General features: G+C 40.3%; 1 protein-coding gene across 4 annotated transcripts in view; it reads left to right on the top strand.

Annotated features, from left to right (window-relative positions):
- Positions 1-23,462, top strand: part of PTPRZ1 (protein tyrosine phosphatase receptor type Z1) — a 176,974-nt gene that overhangs the window by 69,271 nt on the left and 84,241 nt on the right. The window lies entirely within an intron of this gene.

The raw sequence follows: 23,462 nt of genomic DNA, 5'->3' as shown, positions 1-23,462 counted from the left end.
GACAGGATTTTACAACAACATTTTAGTTAATAAACCAAAGAAGAGGAACTAGTGAGAGAGACCAAAAGAGGTGGGTATGAGGAAGGGGAGACTTTTCAGAATCCAAGTGGGAGTTTCCAGCAGACAAGACTAATCAGCATTATCACATGACTCCACAGGGAGTTCTCAGTGAAATAAAGGTTGTAGGACTGACCACATTGTAAGGAAGCAGGTTTCACTGGGGATTCTTTTGCTAGTGTGTCTGATGAAGGACACACTCTAGGGCTGGACTGTCTGAATGCTTGGCTTCAAATCTGGACTCCATAGATTTTCCCTCCTGTCAGTTTCCCCATCTGTAAAAAGAAATAATAATAGTACCCACCTCAAAACGCGCAGCGATGATGAAATGAGGTAGTATATACAAAACACTTAAAACAGTGCCTGGCACATATGAAGGGATCAATAAAGGTTCGAAAGTCAGACGAATCTTCTATAGTATCAGAAACTTATTTGCTATCAGGTTTATATCCATCACACTATTACCTTTCTGAGGTCAGTTGTGGTGATATTACTCTCCTTTTAAAATTCCTTCCATTGACTCCCCGTCATTCATACAGAATGAAAAATGGACTCTTTAGTCTAGCTTATAGTGGCTCTTATGATCTGGTTCCAGCCCACACATCCATCCCCCATAATCTCCTTACCCTTTGCCTGTTGCTATACCAGGCTTTTCTTTACTTTTATTTTTTTTTTAATTTGATTTTTTTTCATTGATCCAAGATTCATTGTTTTATGCACCACACTCAACGCTCCATTCAATACTTGCCCTCCTTAATACCCACCACCAGGCTCACCCAACCCCCCACCACCCTCCCCTCCAAAACCCTTAGTTTGTATCTCAGAGTCCACAATCTCTCATGGTTCGTCTCCCCCTCCGATTTCCCCCAACTCACTTCTCCTCTCCATCTACCAATATCCTCCATGTTATTCCTGATGCTCCACAAGTAAGTGAAACCATATGATAATTGACTCTCTCTGCTTGACTTATTTCACTCAGCACAATCTCTTCCAGTTCAGTCCATGTTGATACAGAAGTTGGGTATTCATCCTTTCTGATGGAGGCATAATACTCCATAGTATATATGGACCATATCTTCTTTATCCAAAAGCAGGTCTTTCTAATTGTTCTTCCCTGTTTTGCCTGAGTAACAAACCTCCGTAACCTCCTTCAGGATGTCAAGCCTTCCTGATTACTCTGCCCCTCAGGGCTGGTGGGTATCCATCACTTTTGTGAACTATCCCTGTGCCCTCCTCTTGAGTACCTAACACAGGAACATGGGCAGTCAGTGTTTATGGCATGAATGAACAAAGCTGAGAAGACAGAGTTTACATTTTGCAAGTGTAGAAACAGAGAAATGAAGTCTCTTGCCCAGAAGCACCAAGTGAGCAGAAGACTTACTTGAACCTGGGTCTTGGTTCCCAGCGCTCTTTCCTGAGAAGCCCGTGGGCGCATCTCATTCCTTTGTTTCAGGGATATGGCTGATAACATAAGCACGACGCTGTTAGATTTTTGAACTTTTGCGTAGATATTAAAAAATGTTGACCCCAGAGCCATTGTGTTTGATATGGTCTTTTTTGTTGTTGTTTTTCTTGTGTGTGTGTGTGTGTGTGTGTGTGTGTCTTTTCAAGGAATTGTGTCACTCTTCAAGGAATGTTTGAAGAGCAGCCACTCCTGAAAAGTGGGAGCCTGTTATTTCATCTCTTTGCTCGTCCATATCTTCTAGCCTGTCTACACCAAACGTGTGCTCGTTTTATAATCTAGCTGAAGAAAAGAGAGCTTAAATGTCTAGTTAATATAACATAAATCTATTTGAATTAATTTTTATTCCACGGGGGTTAACAAGCGGGTTTGCCCTGCAGGAAGTCTTCTCATCCTCACTCTGTAAAGGTCTTATGGTTTATGTATCCAAGGGGCCTATATATCTATGTGACCATAGTAGGTGAACTTCTTTCCTTTCTCTTCTTTACATTATCAGTAATAGCAGAAATACGGTGTTAGTCATCTGTACCCTGAAAGGGGAGATAAATTATAAGAGATGATATTGCCTTAGAAAAATGGTCATACGATTGTACATTTGCATTTCCCCTGGACTTCACCTCGCCAGGGTTCCACAGAGGGCGCTTCAAGGATCACACGACTTGAGTTTCTTCTCTGTTATGGCACATAATTTTCATTTCACAATCTGGAATCATTATTCCCGTTCAGTGAGAATCGATTTCTCATAGTTGACTGTCTGAATCCCTGCCAGCTCGGTCCCATTTTCTACATCATTTTCCAGAAAGTATAGTTTTTTTGTTTTGCTTTTTAAGTCAGAACAATTATGCAGGTAACCTGTAGCCTTGATATGCCCTCCAAATTCTCTTCAGAGCGGTCGCCCACCCCTAGAGCTCAAATTCTTCTCCCAATTGATCTGCGATGTTGCTGACCTGTAGATCAAAGTAGTCCCCACCCCAGTGCACCATTTTCTAAGTGCGTCTCAATGGACATGAAAGAGCTCATTCTCTTTTGAAAGGAGAACAGTTCAGTTCGTCTTTAGAGAACAGCCTCCATTGTTTCCTTTTAGCAGAATAATTACATCTCTAATTTCTGTGGAGATAATGAAGAAAGAACACATCCCATTTTGGGATGTGTTTATGTGGCTTCAGAGTAGATGAGAAGAGAAGGTTCTATGACTTTTAAGTATGATCTTTTACCCCCCAAAATGTGCATGTTTCAGGAAATTACAATAAGTCTCCTACTTCTTCCATTTATGGTGATTGCTTCTTCATGTTTAAGCATGAGAAAGAAAGCTGGATTTAAAATAAAATCTAAGCTCTACTGATGTGTTTTTATGCCATCAACATTTTTAAAAGTAAATTGAGTAGAAAATTAAGTTCTGGCATATTGTGCAAATTCCTCTAATGTATCTGGCCTTTGTTTAATCATTTATGAGTTATCACTGCAAGAGAGTTATATAGATTAGATACCACAGAGATCTAAGGAACTATATTTATTTGATCCTAATTAATATTTGGCCTTAAGTAGACAATCATACCACTTTCCAATTTCCTAATGTTAAGCAATTAAACAGCAAGCAGCTGTTGGCCAGATAAATGTTAAACTTTGCCAGATATATGCAAGTTTTTCACCACATCTGGACTATAGTAGGATTAATTAGAAGACATGTTGAAAATTCACGTACCTTAGATTGTATGTTCTAAATAATCATTGAAAAATTATGTTTCCCGGTGTTAAGATTCGTGCTAAGTTATCACAGATAGTTCTTTTTTTTTTTTTTTTTAAAGATTTATTTATTTATTTATTTGACAGAGAGAAATCACAAGTAGACAGAGAGGCAGCCAGGGAGAGGGGGGGGGGGGGGGGAGAAGCAGGCTCCCTGCTGAGCAGAGAGCCTGATGCGGGACTCGATCCCAGGACCCTGAGATCATGACCTGAGCCGAAGGCAGCGGCTTAATCCACTGAGCCACCCAGGCGCCCCTCACAGATAGTTCTTTAGTGCATGTTTGCTCACAGTATATGAACATACGTCAAGTAAAAATAACTTTTGTAACAATAAAGTGCTGGATTAGTAAGGAATTCTATTTTCTCCATTGGAGTGCTTCTAAGCCTTTACATTTTGCTCCTTTGAAAATGAAATCACCAAAGCAGCAATTGCAACAGTGAGGAGTAAAGGGAGCAGTAAGTGTTGATGGTCTGTAATCTAGAACAGTGGTTTCTAAACTTTGGTGTGCATCAGAATTACCCAGAGAGTTTACCAAAATAAGATTGCTGGGTGTGACTTACAGGATTTCTGATTCAGTAACTCCGAGGCGGAGGCTACAGATTGAACATCTAGCAACTTCCCAGGTGATCCTGGTGCTGCTGGTTTGGGAACTCTTCCTTTGGGGGTGTCCAGAATCTACCCCAGTCTCTCCTTCCAGTGCTTTAATTGGTGGAGTGAATGGAGGAATGGTAAGAGTCATATACTTAAACAAATTAATATTTGTGAAAGCGCTTTAGTTCTCCAGCTGTGATGCGCTGATGCGAAATGTGATGGCTTCCATTCAGTGTATAGTCATATTACATAATAGTGCTAGTTTCAAAACCCGCTATCTGTATCAGCAAAGATGTGAGGTCATTGAATAACGGCGAATACAGCTTCCATTACTTTGCTTATCTAGACAGGGGCCGCTTTCCCTGCATAGGGAAGTTCCTGGCCTACGTGGGTCCACAGGGAATCCCCTCACCAGTGAGTCTGGCTGCAAGATCTCTTCACCTTGAATTATTCTAGACACATTCATCTCAAGCAATTTGCAAGGAACATTCTTTCTCATAACCTTTTTAAAATCACTTTTTAGGGGCGCCTGGGTGGCTCAGTGGGTTAAGCTTCTACCTTCGGCTCAGGTCATGATCCCAGGGGCCTGGGATAGAGTCCCGAATAGGGCTCTCTGCTCAGCAGGGAGCCTGCTTCTCCTCATCTCTCTCTCTGTCTGTCTCTCTGCCTATTTGTGATCTCTCTCTCTGTCAAATAAGTAAATAAAATCTTCTAAATAAATAAATAAATAAATAAATAAAATCACTTTTTATTACCTGGCTCCCAAAGGTCCTGGGTCCTGGTGATAACAAGATTATCAGTTCTTCCGTCTTTCCTTCTTTCTTGTTTTCTTTCTTTTTTCTTGTTTTCAAATTCAAATTTCAAATTATAAAGTGTTCTAGCCCTCCTAAACTCTCTTGTTAATAATGACTTTCTCCACGTTTTTTTGGCTGTTGGTAATATACATTAGTCCTACCTTCAAAACTGTTAAATTGGATAGAAATATTTCTGGACTTCTTTTTAGTAACGGTTGTTATCCATTCATTTTTCTTTTTTCTTTTCTTTCTTTCTCTCTCTCAAATATAAATCTTTAAAAAAAAAAGGTCTTATGTTTGGCTCACCCTGCCTGTGACAATTCCATCTCCCAGTACTTGTTCTCAGATCCTGTTTTTCTGGCTGATGAACTTCACTCTGGTATGTTACTAAGAACTCATGCGTTCATGGAAGCCCTTTCAGGGAAGATGTTTACCCTTCAGATTACCTTTATAGGTAGAATCCTTAGAAGAATAATTTCATGAGAATTTCAGGCAATGTGTCAGTTTGTGAAGGGGATAATTTTGATCAGCAAGCCTTTTTGTGCCAGTCAAATCATACCAGATAAAAGAATAGTTTCATTTTTTTTTCCGACAAGATTGGACATTTTGCTTGTTATTTCATGCTTAAGTGGCTTTCTAGAAGCCATAAATCAAAGAAGTTATTACTACTGCCTTATAGTTTCTCTAACATTCGTCACTCTTTTAATGTGATGAGATTTCTATAGTGAGATTAAAAATATAGGTGTGGAAAAGATGTTAATTGAAGTTTGGGTTTCGATGAGGAAAATTGGAATCAGTCAAAATGTCGAAGACTAGAAGAGGGGGTGACCATACTGTGTGCGTGTGTGTGTTTGTAAGATAAATTACAGCAGATTCTTCCTGTGGAAACCATGCAGCCACTTTAAAAAAAATGTGGCAGTGATCTCAGAGACATTAGTACTGAGAGACAACAAGTACATCATATTGACATACTTAACATGATCTCATTTATCTAGAAAAATAAGAAAAATGATTATAGGTATATACACACCTATCGCAATATAAGTGCATGGGCAAAGATCTGGAGCTCCTCCTCTCTTCTTTCCTTCATTTCCCTTCCATGTGACTACTTCTGTCTTAAAGCCGTCAGGAGAAGCCAGGCAAAACAAATGCCCAGAGCCAGGTGCCAGACTCCAGGCATGATGAAGAAGGCTCCCACGAAGGAGGACTGGCCAGGGCGGAGTGTAATATAGGAGGGCTACTTGGGGTGGGGTGTGGGAACCCACATAGGGTGAGGAAGGTGTCATCTGGAGTGGTGGCTTGGCATTAATGGGATATTCCATGACACGGAGGGAGGCAGATGTGCACACTAAGGGTGGCTTGTGGTGGAATGTCAGAGCAAGGTCACGTTTAGAAGGGCGTGAGGGCGAGGGGAGCCCTGCGTGGGTGTCAGAACCTGACAATGGAGGCAAAGGCATCTCCACAGAGGCACCATCCTTGCAGATGGTTCAAGAAAAAGAAAATGCTTTCTGTACTTGAACCTTTTCTGTTAAGTTTAAAATTATTTCCAAAAAAAAGAAAGAAAAAGAAAAAAAAAGGTTATACAACAACCAGTTAATAGGACTTAACTTTTAAAATAGGTGGAGGTGCTAGAAGTTCATGTGTGTTGTCTACCTTGGATTCAGCTGCCTTTGCTTTGGTGACTCCAAATATATATATATTATATATATATATATATATATTATATATATATATATATATATATAATATATATATATTTCTGAGCTGAACAACATTGACCCATAGATAGAGACATCTCTGTACCCCTATTCAGCAGGAAGAGATATAGAAGTTAAGACTCTCCAGTCTCCAGGACCTTAAAGATGTACAGGTCAGAATTGTTCAGGGGAGAATGATGAGAAGAACAGACAAAAGGAAAAGTAGCTAAAATTAAACTCCCTTACCATGTGCAGCCCATTCACAAATACTTAAAACAGGCAGAGTACGACCTTCCTCCCCAAATTCCCAACTGTCTAAATGTTAATGTTTTGCTGGAAGCAAAAAGCAGTCTTCCCTTAACAATAGCCAGGCCCCTAGGATCCTGCGAGTCTCCTTTAACATACAAAAATCCTTTTGGAAACTTCCTTTGTCTTTGCCCCTCCCAACTTAAAAGTTCCTTTCTGCCCCCCTGGCCCTGTCCCTCCTTGCTTTAAGAAGACCACGTTTTTTGTACCAGGAAGAAAATAAATTATAAAAAATAAAAGAGGAGTAGCTGGTGAGGAAGATTAAAATGGAGGCTTTTGCTGTTTTACTCGTGTTGCTCTTTTCACTTGAAATACATGCAACTTTTAATTGTTTAATTAAAAAAGAGAAAAATAATATCATAGAGCCTGCAAATGTGTGCCTACCAAAGCAGAAATTCAATTAGTTTCAACTATTGAATTGCCGTCTAGTTTTAATTGAAAAACAAAGATAATTGAATTGGTAATTCTACATTGAATTTAATGATTTTTCTATAGAAATAGTTTGGATTAGGAAATAATACTGGAGCCTCAAAAATATGTCATTTAATGTGAGCGGCCCTTTATTCAAATCTGCCAAGGATTCTAACCGAAATAAATGAAAACAGGATGTTGCAGTGAGAACTTGTTTTGTAACTCTTTAAGACTTTGTTATTTAGCCTCTGTTCGAAGAATTTTGTTTGTCAGGCGAAATCCAGACTAAATTAAAATGATCTGCCACAGTTACATTATCATTCTGGGTTCCAAATAAGTGTTTTCTTTTCATCTGCATACGGAAACTTCCTAATACGACTGACTGGGGCACATGAAATGGAGTTTTATGCTCCATTGATCTGGATTCTCTGTAGCTGCTTAGAAATATTTGGAGCGTTTTAGTGGATTTATTCATTGTAGTGACCACATTTCCCCTTACCTTTGTGAAATGCATTTTGCTGCACCTTTTAGTTATTCTAAAATAAGAATTCGTTAATCTGCCTGCTGCAGAGAGCACTCTTGAGAACTAAGAGAAATGATAAATGCTCACAAATACCAAAAAAAGTACTAATTGTAGGTGATACTCATCAGTGCGTTCAGTCGGTAGTAGTCTCTGTAAATAGAACTATTGACAGAGCACATAAGGTACCTGCTCTGATTAAGCTTGCATTCTATTAGGGAAAGAAAAACAACTAAGTAAGCAAGGTAATTGCAGAGTATGAGAAGTATGATGAAAAGAATAAACACAGCAAAGTAAGTAGGTAAGAGCTTAGCCGAAGTGGGAGGGCCTTTCCAAGAGGGGGATATTTCAGCTTTAGATTTGAAGAAAGGAGGAGCCAGCCGGCGACGCACAGGGGAATGCGTGTTTCAGGCAAGGGCATGGCAAGTGCAAAGGCACTGGGACAAAAACAGAGTGTATGGTTGAGGAAGATTGGAGTGTGGTAAAATGGAGAAAGTACATAACCCCTTATTTTTTGTCAAGCATTGTGCTAATGGTTTCCTCTGTCTGAGCTCATTTAAGCCTCATAGTAATCCTATGAGCCTCATCCTATTATGGTCCATATTTTTAAGTGGGTGATACTGATGAACAGAATGGTAGAGAAACCTGCCTGGGATTCGTCAGCTGGTGAGTGCTGGGGACTGGATTTTCACCCAGAAAGTCTGACTTCAGACCCCATGCTTTCAGCCTTAAACTATGCTATTTCCCAAAGAAAGCATCATACAAAAGTAAATCATTATTGGTATTACTATGATAAAATCCAGTTACCTTTTATAGCTTAAAAAAAAACCCATCTATATTTCCACCTTTCATTCCCTAAAGAATGTTGTGTCCTGCTCCATTTGCGAAGCTTTACAAAGAAATGTAGACAAATTGGAGAGTATTTGGAAGAGTTAGTGAAGAGTCTTGACCCATGTGAAGCAGTGTGACTCTCATGAAAAAGATGAAGCTCCCGAGACTATTTGTCTCTTTGTCACTATTCATATATTTTCAAGGCCATTGGGTGGAAAAATAACTAAACATTTTGTTGGCTCCCCCAGTAGATACAATTTGGGGAGAAATTACTTTTGGAGAGGAACTTACTTTCATAGAAGAAATGACTTCTCGCATCAAAAAAACATCTAAAACTGGAATAAGCTATGCTGGGCGAGATCAAGAAAGTCCAACATCAGAGGCATTTAAGCTGAGGCCAAAAACAACAACAACAACAACAACAACAACCTGTTAAGAGTGTTGTATAGAGGATTCAGGCAATCATCGGATAATTGAACTTAGGTGGTTTTTCCCAATCCTGAGATTCTGTGATGGATTGATCAGAAACCATGAGAGTCAGATGTGGCAGAGCAGGGCATGGATGACCTCCAGTGCCAGATGCAGCTGAAGAAACAAAGTAAGATCCCAAACAGGAGGGCTCCACTTAGATATGGAAACCCCATTGTCTTCTCTGGTTATCAAGGGGATTGGTGATCTGGGGGGACTGAAAAGCTGGAGTAATCCTGTTTTAGTGAATAGACACTCAGCTTTCTACTCTCAATATCCTAAACCAATCCTGACACTCCAGGGAACAGATGCTATTTAATGTCTTTCTTAGATTCACCTGTAATTCTCAATGCATTGATTTATCTATATGTCTTCTAGACCTTAGGTTCAGTGAAGGAAAATTCGTATTTTTGTTTTCAGATCTAGAGTATTAAGAAAAAGTAACAGACAGTAAGTAGCAAGCCCTTACAGGTCCAGAGCATTGGATCAGAAAGTCAACTTGGAGTTAGAAATGTATTTGTGGCCAGCGTTCACTTTCCAATTACCCACCAAGGTCCTAGATGGTGCTCCTTGAAGAGAAGACTAAATCACAAAGTACATTTTTCATTTAGAAGATTATAAAATCCAAGTGTTTCAGTAAAAGACATGATGAGTTGTGATAGAATTAGGTCTTAGATCTGGAAGACTTTCTTCATTTGGTGTTCTAGAGTTCTACCAAATGAAATTACAGTGAACTGGTTGAAAATAAATGTGTATGCTAAGGCTGTTTGTCAATTTTTATAGAGATATGGCTTAATGTCAACTTCTTTGAAATTCCCAGTTAGATTTCATAAACACGGAATAGCAGTGGCTTCTTAGAGTTGGGATGATTATAACCTCTTTGCTACCTACCCCTGAAGAAAAACAATGCTTTGTATGCAGTACTTTTGGTATTACTAAACTTCTTCAAGTTTGGTGTTTGAGCAGTGGGAAAGAGTGACTTATTTGAAGAACTTCTTAAATGTGACTGTCTTGAATACTTTCTAGAAGTGGTGTTTATTATTTGGTAGCAGCATTTGTGAAGATGTGGTATTGCATGAACTAAACCAGAGCAAACAGGAATTGGCTCCTCTGAGAGTGCATTGTTGACTTGCACCTTGCTCTTAAGTTGGGCCGTCTTTCATTATCAGATAGTTAAAAATGTCTAAAACAGATGTCAGCCAGCCTTCCAGCCTTTCAAAGATGTCGGTAATGCTGACTCAAAAGCCATTCTGCCTCTTCATTCCCTCATCTTCCACTGCCTTTGTAAATCTTAAACTCTCTATAGGCCTTCTATACCTTCTCAAGGGGTTTCCCGTCTCTGTGCCTGATTCCCTTCCTTTGGCCCAGCACTATGCAATCAACCAAGGGCAAGGAACCTGCTCATCCAAGAAGAAAATCTACTGGAATCTGTCATTACTGGAAAGGTTGTTAAGGAATCTTCCACTGGCTGGGCCCAATTTAAGATACATTTGAATCCATGCAGTTTTACCTTTATTTTGCATAAGAGATAAAACCTTAAATAATCAATTTATTAAAAATCAAATATACTTGTCTTGCATGACAATTTTATCTTTATTTGGGATTGATAGTCCCTTGGCAGGGACTCATACCTTCTAGGTCAAAACCCTTTCTCTTCTTTAGCCTTTTTACGTATACAGGGACGCTTGCTAATTTAATGGACTATTGCAGTAAATCTCTTTGCAATGTAAATTGGTTGCCAGCTTGTTTTATCAGATTTACAAATTGCCATGGACTGGAATTACTTATATTCAAAAATTTTTTTATTTAAACATCATCGGTAAGAAATACATTAAAAAAAAAAAAAAATGAAAGAGCCGGTGTTTGGACTTTTGTTCTTTTGCAGGAGTTTCCTGACTGAGACTAATCAAAAAATAAGTGGAGATTTGAGAAAACAGAAAGGCTGGAAACATAGCAATAGTCTCTGTCAGTCTCACAAGCTGCTTGATGCCATGTTTTTTAAAAACCACTATAAATTATGATTCAACTTTAAGATTTTAAGAACCAAGCAATAAATTTGCTCTTAAAAGAGAAGTTTGGTTTCATTGTCACTTACACACTTTTGTTTTCTTGTTTCAGGCTTTTAATTTAGGTGATATTTTTCATTATCTATTTCTTTTATATTTCAGAGGTTCTGTTTGCTCTCCCTTTGGACTGTTTATTACAAATTGCTTGTGAAGAAATACATTTGAGTTGTCATTTCCCTTAAATAATATCCTTAAGAGTGTCTGTCTGTAGAGTCCTTTCCCTTGCTGTGGAAGGACCATGATACAATATAGCAAGACTGAGGAAAGGGAATTTTTGCCAAAAGCAAATAGACTCTTAAGATGACTTGAATAAGACCATGCCACCTGCAACTTAAATCCCTTCCAAAGCCCAGCAGAAAAAGTTCAACCTCCTTGTCCTGGCATTCAAAGCCTTTACATGTACTTGACCTTAACCTCTTTCCTTTCCCTAACTTGTGCCTTATATGTCAGCACGTAGAACCCCCTACTGCTCTTCTGAAATAGCCGTTCGTTCTTTTTCCTGTGCTCATGCTGCTCCCTCTTCTCAACTTTCTTCCCACCTTTAATTTGATAATACTAGCCCATGGTTAAGACTTATCTCAGGCATCTTGTCATTCAGGATGCCTTCTTTGTCTTTGGTCCTGTCTCATTCAGAACAACTCTTTTGGGTCCCTGGAATATTCTGTGCATATCTCTGCTCTTGTACTTACTAGATTATATTCTAATTCATACTTGAAATGCCTTGGGTCCTAACTAGGACTTGGAGTTCTTTTTTTTTTTTTTTTTAGATTTTATTTATTTGTTTGTTTGTTTATTATTTATTTATTTGAGAAAGAGAAAGAGCACGTGCATGTGAGTAGGGGAAGGAGGTAGAGAGAGAAGCAGAGAATCTCAAGCCAACTCTGGACTGAGTGCAGAGCCCGACACGGGGCTCCATCTCATGACTCTGAAATCATGACCTGAGACAAAACCAAGTGTGGGATGCTTCACCGACTGAGCCACACAGGCTCTCCTGGAACATGAGTTCTTGATGATGGTATTCTTTTTGAGTTATTTTTTTTACCAGACTTATTTTCTATCTAACATCAAACAGTCCATAAATATTCGATGAATGAGTGAACAAATGAACAAATAAGAGCTGTATTTAATGGAATGAAGTTTTGACGGGAGATAATTCCTGGTGGGAACAATGGATTTATGATATTTACCCACAGGTTCTTTCTTAGTCCTTGCTTGTGATGGTGCATCTGGGAGATTCGACTTCTGAGAGTATCTTGTGATAGATAGCATACAGAGAGGAGGAGCTGATGGTTTTGTACAGGAAGTAAAGCGGCTTCTTTGGTCTTACAGACAGTATGCTCTTTAACCAAAAGAGTGAAACAACACTATAGGAAAATTGGTTTGGAGCTCTATCACAAATAGATGGATATCAGGTTATAGCCATGCCTCAGACTTCAACTCTGAACCCCCGGTCCTCACAGCAAAAGTAGGAAAAAGACAAAGAGTTGTGGTTTTTGTTGTTGTTGTTGTTTTTTATCTTCTATTGCAAACCAAGGAGTAATTTCTGGGGCTCTTTTTTTTTTTTTTTTTTTTTTTTGATTCTGCATTTGTGATGTCATCAGTAGTAGCCAGACTATCGCAACAAAGAAATCTCTCTCTGTGAGTTTCTCCTCAATCAACATTGAGGTCAGTTCGTTAACAACAAATGCTACACAGAAATCGTGCAATTAATCAGCCTACATTGCGTTCAGTCTCAATCCTGAATATTAAACGGGGGACTGGTTTGGAGAGGATCAGGCAAATATAAAGGTCATAGCATTAATCACAGAGTTACCTAAACCCTCAGACTTTTCTTTCTTTGAGAAGTGGTGGCTTGTGAAGCGATGAAGGAGCAACAAGAAGTTCCCACAGTTTTTGGTCAGTGTTACATTTCAACAAGGATTTTTCTGATTTTAATTAGTTAAATATTCCATACCAGCCTCTCACAGTAGAAACACTGTAGCATGGGACTTCTTGTCACTCTTATCATTTTCTAACTTAAAATGTAAGATGGCAGAAGATGCTGTGATTGTAACTGTCAAGTAGCTTTTTTTTTTTTAAAAATGACCTTTCCTGGGGTGCCTGGGTGGCTCAGTGGGTTAAAGCCTCTGCCTTCCGCTCAGGTCATGATCCCAGGTCCTGGAATCGATCCCCACATCGGGATCTCCGCTCCGCAGACAGCCTGCTTCCTTCTCTCTGCCTGCCTCCCTGCCTACTTGTGATCTCTCTCTCTGTCAAATAGATAAATAAAATCTTTTTTTTTTTTTTTATAGATGGCATCTATTTATGTTACATAGATAGATCACAAGTAGGCAGAGAGGCAGGCAGAGAGAGAGGAGGAAGCAGGCACCCTGCTGAGCAGAGAGCCCAATGTGGGACTCGATCCCAGGACTCTGAGATCATGACCTGAGCCGAAGGCAGCGGCTTAACCCACTGAGCCACCCAGGCGCCCCAATAAAATCTTTTAAAAAATGACCTTTCCCCATATCAGATTTGAGATGGGGGGGCGGAGCTTCGGGTTCTCTGACCTTGAGGATTCCTTCTCACCCACGCTCCTGTTGGCTACTACAGGACTGCAGCTCCCTAGTCTCTGTGCTTGCCCATCAGGACTACTGAACTGGGGAAAACAAAACACACAGGGACACACTTTCGAGAGGTGCCACTGCAAGTTCATGGCCTCCCCCATCAGCAGAGCCAGTGGGTGCCTTCTATCAGTCTTATCTGCCCATTATTGCATTCTCCACGATTTTCCTCAAGCCCAGTCCCCTCCCTGGCTCTCCCCGCACAGCGGATGATCCTATCTCCCTAACAGTTTTCTTGAGAAAATAGGGAAAGGGGGTAAGGAGATTCATATATCCTCCAGTCCATGCACATATAGTATCTCATTCAGTTTGCACAGCCTGAGAGTGAGAGATTATGATCCCTGTTACAGGTAAGGTCACAGGTGTGTGGTGCCTCTAAAAAGCGGGCTCCACTCCCACGCTTCTTTTCCTTGCATGTGATGTGATCATGCTTTACAGCGGAAGCTCTGTGCTATGAACTCTTTTTCGTATTTCTAAACTCTTAGATACAAATCCGTATTTCTTTGGTAATTGTTTTCTGTTTCTTTGCCTCTCCTCCATCTTCTCCCCTTGCGTGGACCTTGATCACGGACCTCCCTTAACTTCAAACTCTTTCTTGTAATCATTGTATCCCCTTCACGCATCTGCATGCTTGAATCTCTTTCTGCGTTAAAATCCATTCCACACACCCCTGCATCTCTGGATGCACCCCGATGATTGTTCTTTCCTCCACAGGAAGCTTTTAGAAAGCATTTTCTTAACTCTGCTTTGTCACCTCCAGTTCACTCTTGTACACACTGCAGTCTGAATTCCAGGCCCATCATTTCACTGAAGTTGTTTTGTTCCAGGAATATGAGATTTGCAGTTTAAACAAAATCACCAAATCCAGTAGTTACTCTTCAATCATGATCCTTCGGGCTCTCAGGTGCTATGATCTCTACTTCGGGATAATCTCTCATTGTTGAAAGGATCCTTTGTGACATTCCCAACGTCCTTTTCTCCTAAATTCGCAATTCTTTTCCGGGCCATTCATCCTCAATATCTTTTGCTGCTGTCCCCTCCCCTTCTGCTCCTTCAGTGTTAGCGCTCTCCAGGGTCTTATCGTTGATCCTTTTCTTCACCTGTCAGCTCAAAATGAAATATATCCACATCCATTAAATTACCACCATAGAGAGAGACAGATCAGAAACTTACTTCAAAGTTCCTGTTTAAAATTTTAGGACTTTTTCAAGTTAGAAAAATTCAAAATGATGCTGTTCCTCAACCTCTACCTCTAGTCCTCTTAATGGCTCCCAGACCCATATTTTTTATTGCCTCATGAACATCCGTGGGCATCGCAAAGTCTGTAGGCCCAAAACCAGATGCAAAGTCTTTCTTTCCATCCGTTCTCACAACCAACATTGACTGATGCTGATGAGGGAGCAGGAGGCTGGCTGAGGACAAAGCAAAAGCTGGCACCTTGCACCCCCTCTCCACCCGTTCCCCTCGGTAATATGTGTCACATTCCTCAGGGCCCCCTGACCGCCATATAGTTACCTTGCAGAGATCACAATCCTGTAAGACAGCAGTCTCCCAACTATCTTGATGTGAATGGCTTGCCAAAAGACAACATTGACCAAGCCTCCAGACCTCTGATAAGGACACCTAGTAGGCCCTCTTTAGCATACAAAAGCTCCGTTGAAACCTCCCTTTCCCTCACCTTCCCCCAACCGCAGGGTACGTAACCTGCCGTCCCTCACAACCCAGGGCAGCAGCTCTTCCTGCCCACGGGTCCTGTCCCCGTGCTTTAATAAAGCACCATTTTGCACCAAAGATGTCTCAAGAATTCTTTCTTGGTCTTCGGTTCCAGACCTCAGCCCACCAAACCTCACCTAGGTTCTAGAACTTCATCGGTACCGTTGTCCACCCAAGTGTGCTCTGGTCAGAATTTTGGAAGTTGTAACCTCTCCCCCCCCATACAAATTTCTTGCCTTAAATAAATTCTTCTTTACTTCTTTATAGGATTTATTTCATTTTCGGATTAAAGCAGTGGTTAATTGTGACCTTTTGTGAGCAGCATCCTCTTGTTCTACTTATCGATTTCATTTCCACCCACCACAGATTAAGAGTAATAGTATTTACTCTTCTTCCACCCACCACAGATTAAGAGTAATAGTATTTACTCTTCTATATTAAGAGTAATAGTATTTTGCTGTGTCAGTGTCCTTAGATCTTTCCAGTTTCTATTTTTATCTTTTCCCTGTGGTCTACAAAAACCCAAGTTTATTGTTCATTGCATTATAGAGCAGTCGTTTTTACTGTGAATTGTTTTTTAGGGTTTTTTGTTTGTGAATTTTGGATTTTTCTAACTTGAAGAAGTCCTAAAATTTTAAACAAGAACTCTGAAGGAAGTCTCTGATCTTTCTGTCTCTATTTATACTGAACGTCAGTTAATAATTTCTTTTTTTTTTTTCCAAGAAAAAGTTATGCTATGCTCAAGCTACCATCTGTCACCATACAGTACTATTATAATACCACTGACTATATTCCCTGTGCTGTATGTTTCACCCGTGACTTCTTCCTCCATTACTAGAAGGCTGAACCTCCCACTGCCTTTCCCTCCTTTGTGTCCATCTCCCCCCCTCCCTTCCCTTCTGGCAACCACCAGCTTGTTCTCTGTATTCATGGATCTATTTTCTTAAATATTTTAATGCTTAAGGAACATTTGTGCTAGCATTTTTCTAGATCAATTGGTATCTACCTTCCCTGACATGTCTCAACTGGATATATGGACCAGGCTTGCCAAGATTTTCTGCTATCCTGATGTGAGGGTCCCATCAAGACAGAAGAGAAAGGAAAATGAGGTCTTGACTAAACAGCTTCTCATTCTGAAGTTGTTTGCATTTGATCTGCTTTCAGTCCAGTTCTAATAACAACCATTATCTATATTCGCCAACTGCTTTGCTCTTGGGAGCCCCAGAAAACCTCTGTTTGGCCAGGAACAGAAACAGCCGTGCTAATGTGTGCATGTAAATGCATCCTCATTCTTGCTTCCACCATGGGAAGTTAGCTCAGACATCCTTCTTTGCTTTTAGTTTATGTGATGACATTTACTGGTATGTTCTTGTTTCTTATCTTTGAGGAAGCCCCCTTTCTCAAGCAGATGACTGCAGCATCTGAAAAGTGTCTCCTTAAATAAATCATCTTTCCTTTGTGCTGGAGTTCTAAGTTCTGTACTGAATTTTCATTGATAATAACACTGATTTGTTTCATTTTTATATTGGATTTAACTGATATTTGACCCAAGTCATTCACTACCAATAGCTTTATACTATTTCAGTGACTTATATTTTGGTTTTTATTAGATTCTTTAGCATATAGGAAGGAAGCCCCTAGTAATTTATAAAGCTGCAACTTACAGTGTGTGGAATTTCGAGTGGAGTTAATTCAAGGCAATTAATAATAGATGCTACAGTCCTAACCACACTCCACACTTCAATATTACATTTCTATCGGCTCATTAATATTTTTATATGTAAATATGAAGACAGGCAAACATTTTCTTACATCAAAACTGGGCTAGAAAAGTAATTCATTAAGATTAAAAGAAGTATATATTTTTATTAACAATTTTAAAGAATCAGTTCTAAGTGTCCTATTGTTCAAATCTTGGTAAACATCAGCAGTTTACGGTAACCTTAAAAAAAAGTAAATGTTGGGGGGCACCTGGGTTAAAGTGTCCCATTAAAGTGTCCAACTCTTGGTTTCAACTCAGATCTGATCTCAGGGTCTTGAGGTCAAGCCCCAGCTCGGGCTTTGTGCTTAGCACAGTCTTTTAAGATTCTCTCTTTCCCCTCTCTCCCTCACCCTCTGCCCTCAACCCCCCTGCTCGCTTACTCTCTCTCTCTCAAATAAATAAATCTTTAAAGAATAACAAGTAAACGTTGGGATTTTTATCATTTCTAGGAATTTTCAGTGGCTCTCTGCTCAATACTTTACCCAATACTATAATTATTATAAATATATGTATTAAAATTATTTTATCCATTTTTCTGATACTGGAAGGTAGGATTCAACAGGAATAATGCACAAAGAAAGCAAAATGGTTTTTTCTTTGAATTTCCTTTCATTTTCATCCCTTTCTCACTTTCTTCTCCAAATATTAAAAACCTGCATTGGCTTTTTGTTGTTGTTTGTTGTTGTTGTTGTTTTTAACTCATTCCTCTTTATTTTAAACTTTGGTTTTCTTCGGTTGATATTTTTATACCAGGTACTGGTGGACTAATATTTTTCTACACAGAATGTATTTAAAACTGTGTTTCAAGTTAGAGAGCTCATTGGTCAAGATGTGTAGTACAAGAACACCGAAGGGTAGGTAACTGCAGAGATCTTATCTGAAGTACGGATTCATTCGAGAAACAATTATTTAATCCCTAAGTGCCAGATTCTAAGAAAGGTACTGAAATTACAGTGTGATTAAGAGACAGACAAATAAGTATAACAAGGTGTTTTAGCTGCTCAGGCAGTTATCACAAATACCAGGGACTAGTAACTTGTAAACAACGTAAGTTTACTTTTTATGGTTTTGGAGGTTGGAGGTTCAAGATGAAGGCGCTAGTGAGGGCTGCTTCCTTAGATCACTGTCTTTCCACAGTAACCTCACAGGGTGGGGGGAGGGGATGAGCGATCTCTCTGGGATCTCTTTCATAAGGGCACTAACCCCATTCAGAAGGGCTCTGCCCTTGTGATCTGATCGGCTTCTAAAGGCCCCATCTCTGAGCACCATCACACTGGGGATCATGTTATAATTTTTAACATGAAATTTGGGGCATTCAGTCCATTGCCCAGGGATTCTGTAAGAATGAAGACAATAGAAGATGCGTTTGAAATTGCCCCAGATTAAGAAGTGTCTCTGTTTCTTCCTTTCCCGCCTTCCTGCTGACTTAATCTAATCTCTCTGATAAGGCAGCTGTGAGCTCCTGACTCTTCCTGAGTCTCTGTGCTTCCCATTGGCCTATCTGGGGACAATTGATCAATCTGCCTTTCCTCTCCTTCTAGAATTGCTTGATGTCCACGCTTGCTCATTGGACCAAGCTAGATGGCTCACTTCTTTCTGCGCACTGCCCAAACTTTTCTACCACCCTGGTTTGATCTTGGTTCCTTCTGCCTGTCAATATTCTATGTTTCCCTCAACGCCTCCATTATGTGCTTTTGATCTCACATTTATTTCCATCCTGTCTACTCCTTTAGGCATTTGTCTACTTCAGACTTCACAGGCCTCCCCCCGCCCCCACCTTCTGGAATGCAAGAATAAACAGACCATCAAACAAACGTGAACTCCTGCAGATCTCCCACAGAGTCTAGAATTACTTTCCATTCTGTTTGGAATAGAGAAGGCACAGAATGTAAATATTGAATATATTCATTTGGTGCACAAGGACTATATCACAAGCATTTTATTTATTTCTGCTATGTGCCAGACTCAAAGTTTGGCAATACCATATAGATGAGTTAGATAAATTAACAAACAAAATACAGTCTGTGAAGTGCTCCCATAGAGGAAAGCAACAGGAAATTTATAGGAATGATACTAATTCAGATGAGGCAATATGTGGATGAAAGAATGTATGGGTATGTGAATGAGTAATTTATTTTAATTGTCTAGAGCTGACATTTAATACTCTGCAGTCTTCTATGGGTAATCACCCTGATAATCTTCTGTTGCAACCACAGTGAGTCCTAATTTCTCCCTTCACAATAGTTGCTAATAACACTCAGGTGGATACAATCTAGTTCTAATGAATTCTGTCTGTACACCTGCTTCCTCAGGTACATCAACCTGCCTTTAACCGCTGACGTTTCCAGTTGTGACATTAAACCTATTAATTTGGAAATTTAAAAAATAATGTTTAAGCATAAGATTAATCTAATATTTCATTATTAAAGATAGGTAAAATCTACTTAGTGTTTCTTTGATCTATGCTTCATTCTTGTGCACAATTTTAACACTTCATTAGTTTACCTCGTTTAGCTTTCTACTTATAACGATTTGAAACAACCTTGTTTCTAGAGTCCTTTGCAAGAAGAACCTCAAGTTATTATTTTTATGAACTTTTTCTGTGTTACAGACTTTTGCCGAAAAAACTCTGGATTTTTTTTTTTTCATTTTGGTCTTTTAATCACAAAAATTCAAAGGTCTTTGTTTTTTTCTTCTTCTTTTTAGTTTGTTTGGGGGTTTTTTTGTTTTGTTTTGTTTTGTTTTGTTTTTGAGTGGGTGGAGGAAGGGGAAGTGCTGGAGAAGGAAAAGGTCGGAGGAAAGCCAGGTGGGAGGGGTGATGACTCAGTCAGGACCCAGTGCCATGAGGCGGGTGACCCTGTTCTTAAAGGCAGCCCTAAGAATGGAAAGGTAAGGGGTTCAGAAGGAGGCAGGCCGCCTGTGGGGGGAGATGGCAGCAGAGCGCGGAAAGGGCTGGCAGGACAGAGGGCTGATTGGGGAGAGGGGCTGGGAGGTGGGCGTGCGCGGAGGTTGGGGGCGACCCAGAGGTGAACGTGGGTCCCGGAGCCTCGTCCCAGCCTGCAGGATTCCTGGCCCGAACCTGCCCTCGCCTGCCCTTCCACTTCCCCACTGCCCTTCAGGAGTCTTCTTGAATGTGTACTGTCCTTGGCACCATGATCTAGTTGGTGTGTTAAACTGGGTCCACACTCAGTGTAATCATTTGATACACTTCAAACATAATCCAGTCACTTAGCATTATTGGGATATAAAATGTCTAAATTTACAGACCTTGAAGTTTATTAGGACTAGCCCACAAAGTTGTCATGTCATGAATGGTCAAATATGACTTACCGCTGATTTTAGAAATGTTTCTTTAATTGTTTATTTATTTCTGTTGACATTTCATGTTAGATCTCTTTGAGGTTTTACACTTAGGAAACAAAAGCAATGATCATTTTTTATTTGTCTGATTTTAGGCATTGAGCCAGTATTTATGGAACATGTACTATGTCCCAGGCTTTTTTTTATTTCTAGCTTCTGGGGTGTGGAAACAAATAAATAAACATAATATTTTAAGAGAACAAAAATAAAGTAAAGAGAGAGGATTGAGAATCACCAAGGGAGGGAAGTGTTTTTTTATGCAGGACGTTCAGACAGAGTCTCCCTGAAGAGATGCATTTGAGCAAAGACCTGATAGAAGTGGGAGAGTGAGTGAGTGGGCCTTGTGGGGAGGGTGGGGGGGTATTGGGGGGTTGGGCAAAGCAGTCCAGGAAGTGTTCCTGGAAGAAGTGACAGCAAGTGCCAAGAACCATGGCTTCCCACGCTCCAGGGAAAGAAAAGAAGCCTGTGTGACGGAACAGAGTGATTAATGCTGGGGGCTAGGAAATGAGATGGGAGAGAATAGGAATGATGGTATCTTAGAGAACCTCTTGGTCCTGGTAAAGAGCTTATATTTTCTTTTGAGTGGAATGAAAGGTATTAGAGGGACCCAGATCAGGAAGTGACACATGATCTGATATATATATTAAAAGTTTACTGTAGATACTAATTGTACTAGTTTTCTGCATAACAAATTCCTACAAATTCAGTGGCTTTTATTTTATTGTTTTAAAAGATTTTATTTATTTATTCATTTATTTATTTAGAGAGTGCAAGCAGGGGGAGGGGCAGAGAGAGAGAGCGAGAGAGAAACTTAAGCAGACTCTCCATTGAGTACGGAGCCTGACACAGGGCTCCACTCGGGGTTCAATCTCACGACCCTGAGATCATGACCTGAAAGGAAATCCAGAGTCAGACGCTTAACCGACCAAACCACCCAGGCACCCCAAATTGTGTGGCTTTTGAACACATTTATTATCTGCTAGTGTCCATGGGTCAGGAGTCAGAGAGAAGGGACTACTTAACTGGGTCTCTGCTCAGGGTCTGCTAAGTCTACAGCCATGATGCTAGCAGGGCCATGTGCTCCTGCACGGCCTAGGGCTTATACAGCTTGTCAACAGGAGTCACTTCTTTTTTTGCAGGATTGAGATCCAGGTCCCCGTCTTTTGTTTGTTTGTTTTTGCCATCTTTACCATTTTTTCCACTGTGGTAAAGAACATAAAATTGTCTATCTTAGCCGTTTTTTAAGTATACAGTTCAGTAGTGTTAAATGCACTCACACTTGTGAAACACATCCCCAGAACCTTTTCATCTTGCAAATCTGAAATTCTGTACCCATTCAACAGCTTCCCCTCCCTGTCTCCTGGTAACTATTCTGCTTTCTCTCTCTATGAATTTGGTGACTTTAGCTACTCCTATAAACGGACTCAAACAGCATTTGTCTTTCTGTAACTAACATATTATATGTTTGTTTTTCTGGGCTGTCAGCCTGGGGGTGCTCTCAGATCCTAGCTGTATGTACCCCTCTTCCAGCCTCGTGGCCTACTGCTTCAGAGCCAGCAGGAGAATCTCTCACACTTTGAATCTTTCTCTCCTGTCTCCAATTTGCTGTGACTGAGCCTTCTGTAACAGAACATTATCCGCAGCAGGGACTCCCATCACCTTTGTCATATAACGTAACCCAATTAAGGGAATGACTATCCCATTATATTCACAGCCTGCCCATCTTTGAGTAGAAGAGATTAGACAGGACCTGTACAACCGAGTGTGGGAGTTGGCCAGGGGCATCTCAGAATTTTGCCTACCATGTAGGTGGAGAACGGATTTGGAGATGGGGGACCAGAGAAGAAGCTGGAGACCTATTAGAAGGCACTGGAGATGTCTAAGCCATTGCTTCTCAAAATTTAATGTGTATATGAATCTTCTGGGGATCCGGTTAAAATTAGATTCTGACTTAGCAACGTTAGGATGGAGGCCTGACGCTCCCTAACAATCTCCTAGGTGATGATGATTCTGCTTGTGAGATAGCAAGACAGAGACAGGCTCACGGGGACTGTGGCTTGGACGAGGCTGGAGACAGTCGGGATGAGAAGCTGGCTGATAAGGATATAATTTGAGAGTCGACCCAAAAGGGCTTGGTGGGAAGGAACCAGAGGCACGGGGATGACTTTCATGTTCAGAGGATGACCGAGATCGTAGGAGGAGTTTACTTCAGGGCAGAAATCCAGGTGTTTAGTGGGGGATATGCCAGATTCGAACACACACAGAGATGAACACTAAATGATGTGGGAAATAGCAGGCTTATTAATCATATGCAGTGTTACTAGACACTTTACAGTGTTTGTGGCACCACAACCATGAGACTCTTCCTAAGGGTCCTTGAAAATTTCTTGCAGCGCATTAAAAAATGTAAGCAATACAAAGGGTCTTGTTGGTGCATGTGTGGTTTCTCCGCTTCTCTTGCACTGACATTAGTGAAGCAAACAGTGTTTTCTTTCCCGCGTGCCAGAGTTCTTTACAGTGAAATTAACATATCATTACTCAAATCATTAAAGCTGTTCCTGGAAGCCAAAATATGCACCCCTGGGCAAATTTAAAGCATACCACATTCCAGCTCTCTCTAGGAATAGAGCTAGATTTTAAAATAAAATGAGTTTTCAGCACCTATTGATTTTTGTAGATGCTCACAAGGAGATGAATTACCTCATTTTTCCTGGCTATCTAGGCCATTTCATGGCATGACTAATTAACATTTCTTTCCTGGGCCTAAATTATGCAAAGTTCACTTTGTCACTTTGCATGGAAGTGAAAATCTTCTCTGAAGCCTTTATCAAAAAAACAAGATGGCAGAGTCTAGGGCTTTGTGGAGGATAGGCTTACTTCTAATTTCTCTAAACATTAACCATGTAAAATCGTGGCTTTACCCACACTCATTTTCTGGTTTTTGTTTATTGTTTTTTAAGATTTTATTTATTAGAGAGAGAGAGTGAAAGAGACCCTATGAGTGGTGGGGAGGGGCAGAGGAAGAAGGAGAAGCAGACTTCCTGCTGAGCAGTGTGCCCGGAGGAAGAGCTTGATCCCAG

This window comes from Mustela nigripes, chromosome 4, assembly GCF_022355385.1.
Source record: "Mustela nigripes isolate SB6536 chromosome 4, MUSNIG.SB6536, whole genome shotgun sequence".
Taxonomy (NCBI): domain Eukaryota; kingdom Metazoa; phylum Chordata; class Mammalia; order Carnivora; family Mustelidae; genus Mustela; species Mustela nigripes.
Note: the sequence above shows the minus strand (reverse complement) of the source record. Positions and strands in the feature narration are given on the sequence as shown.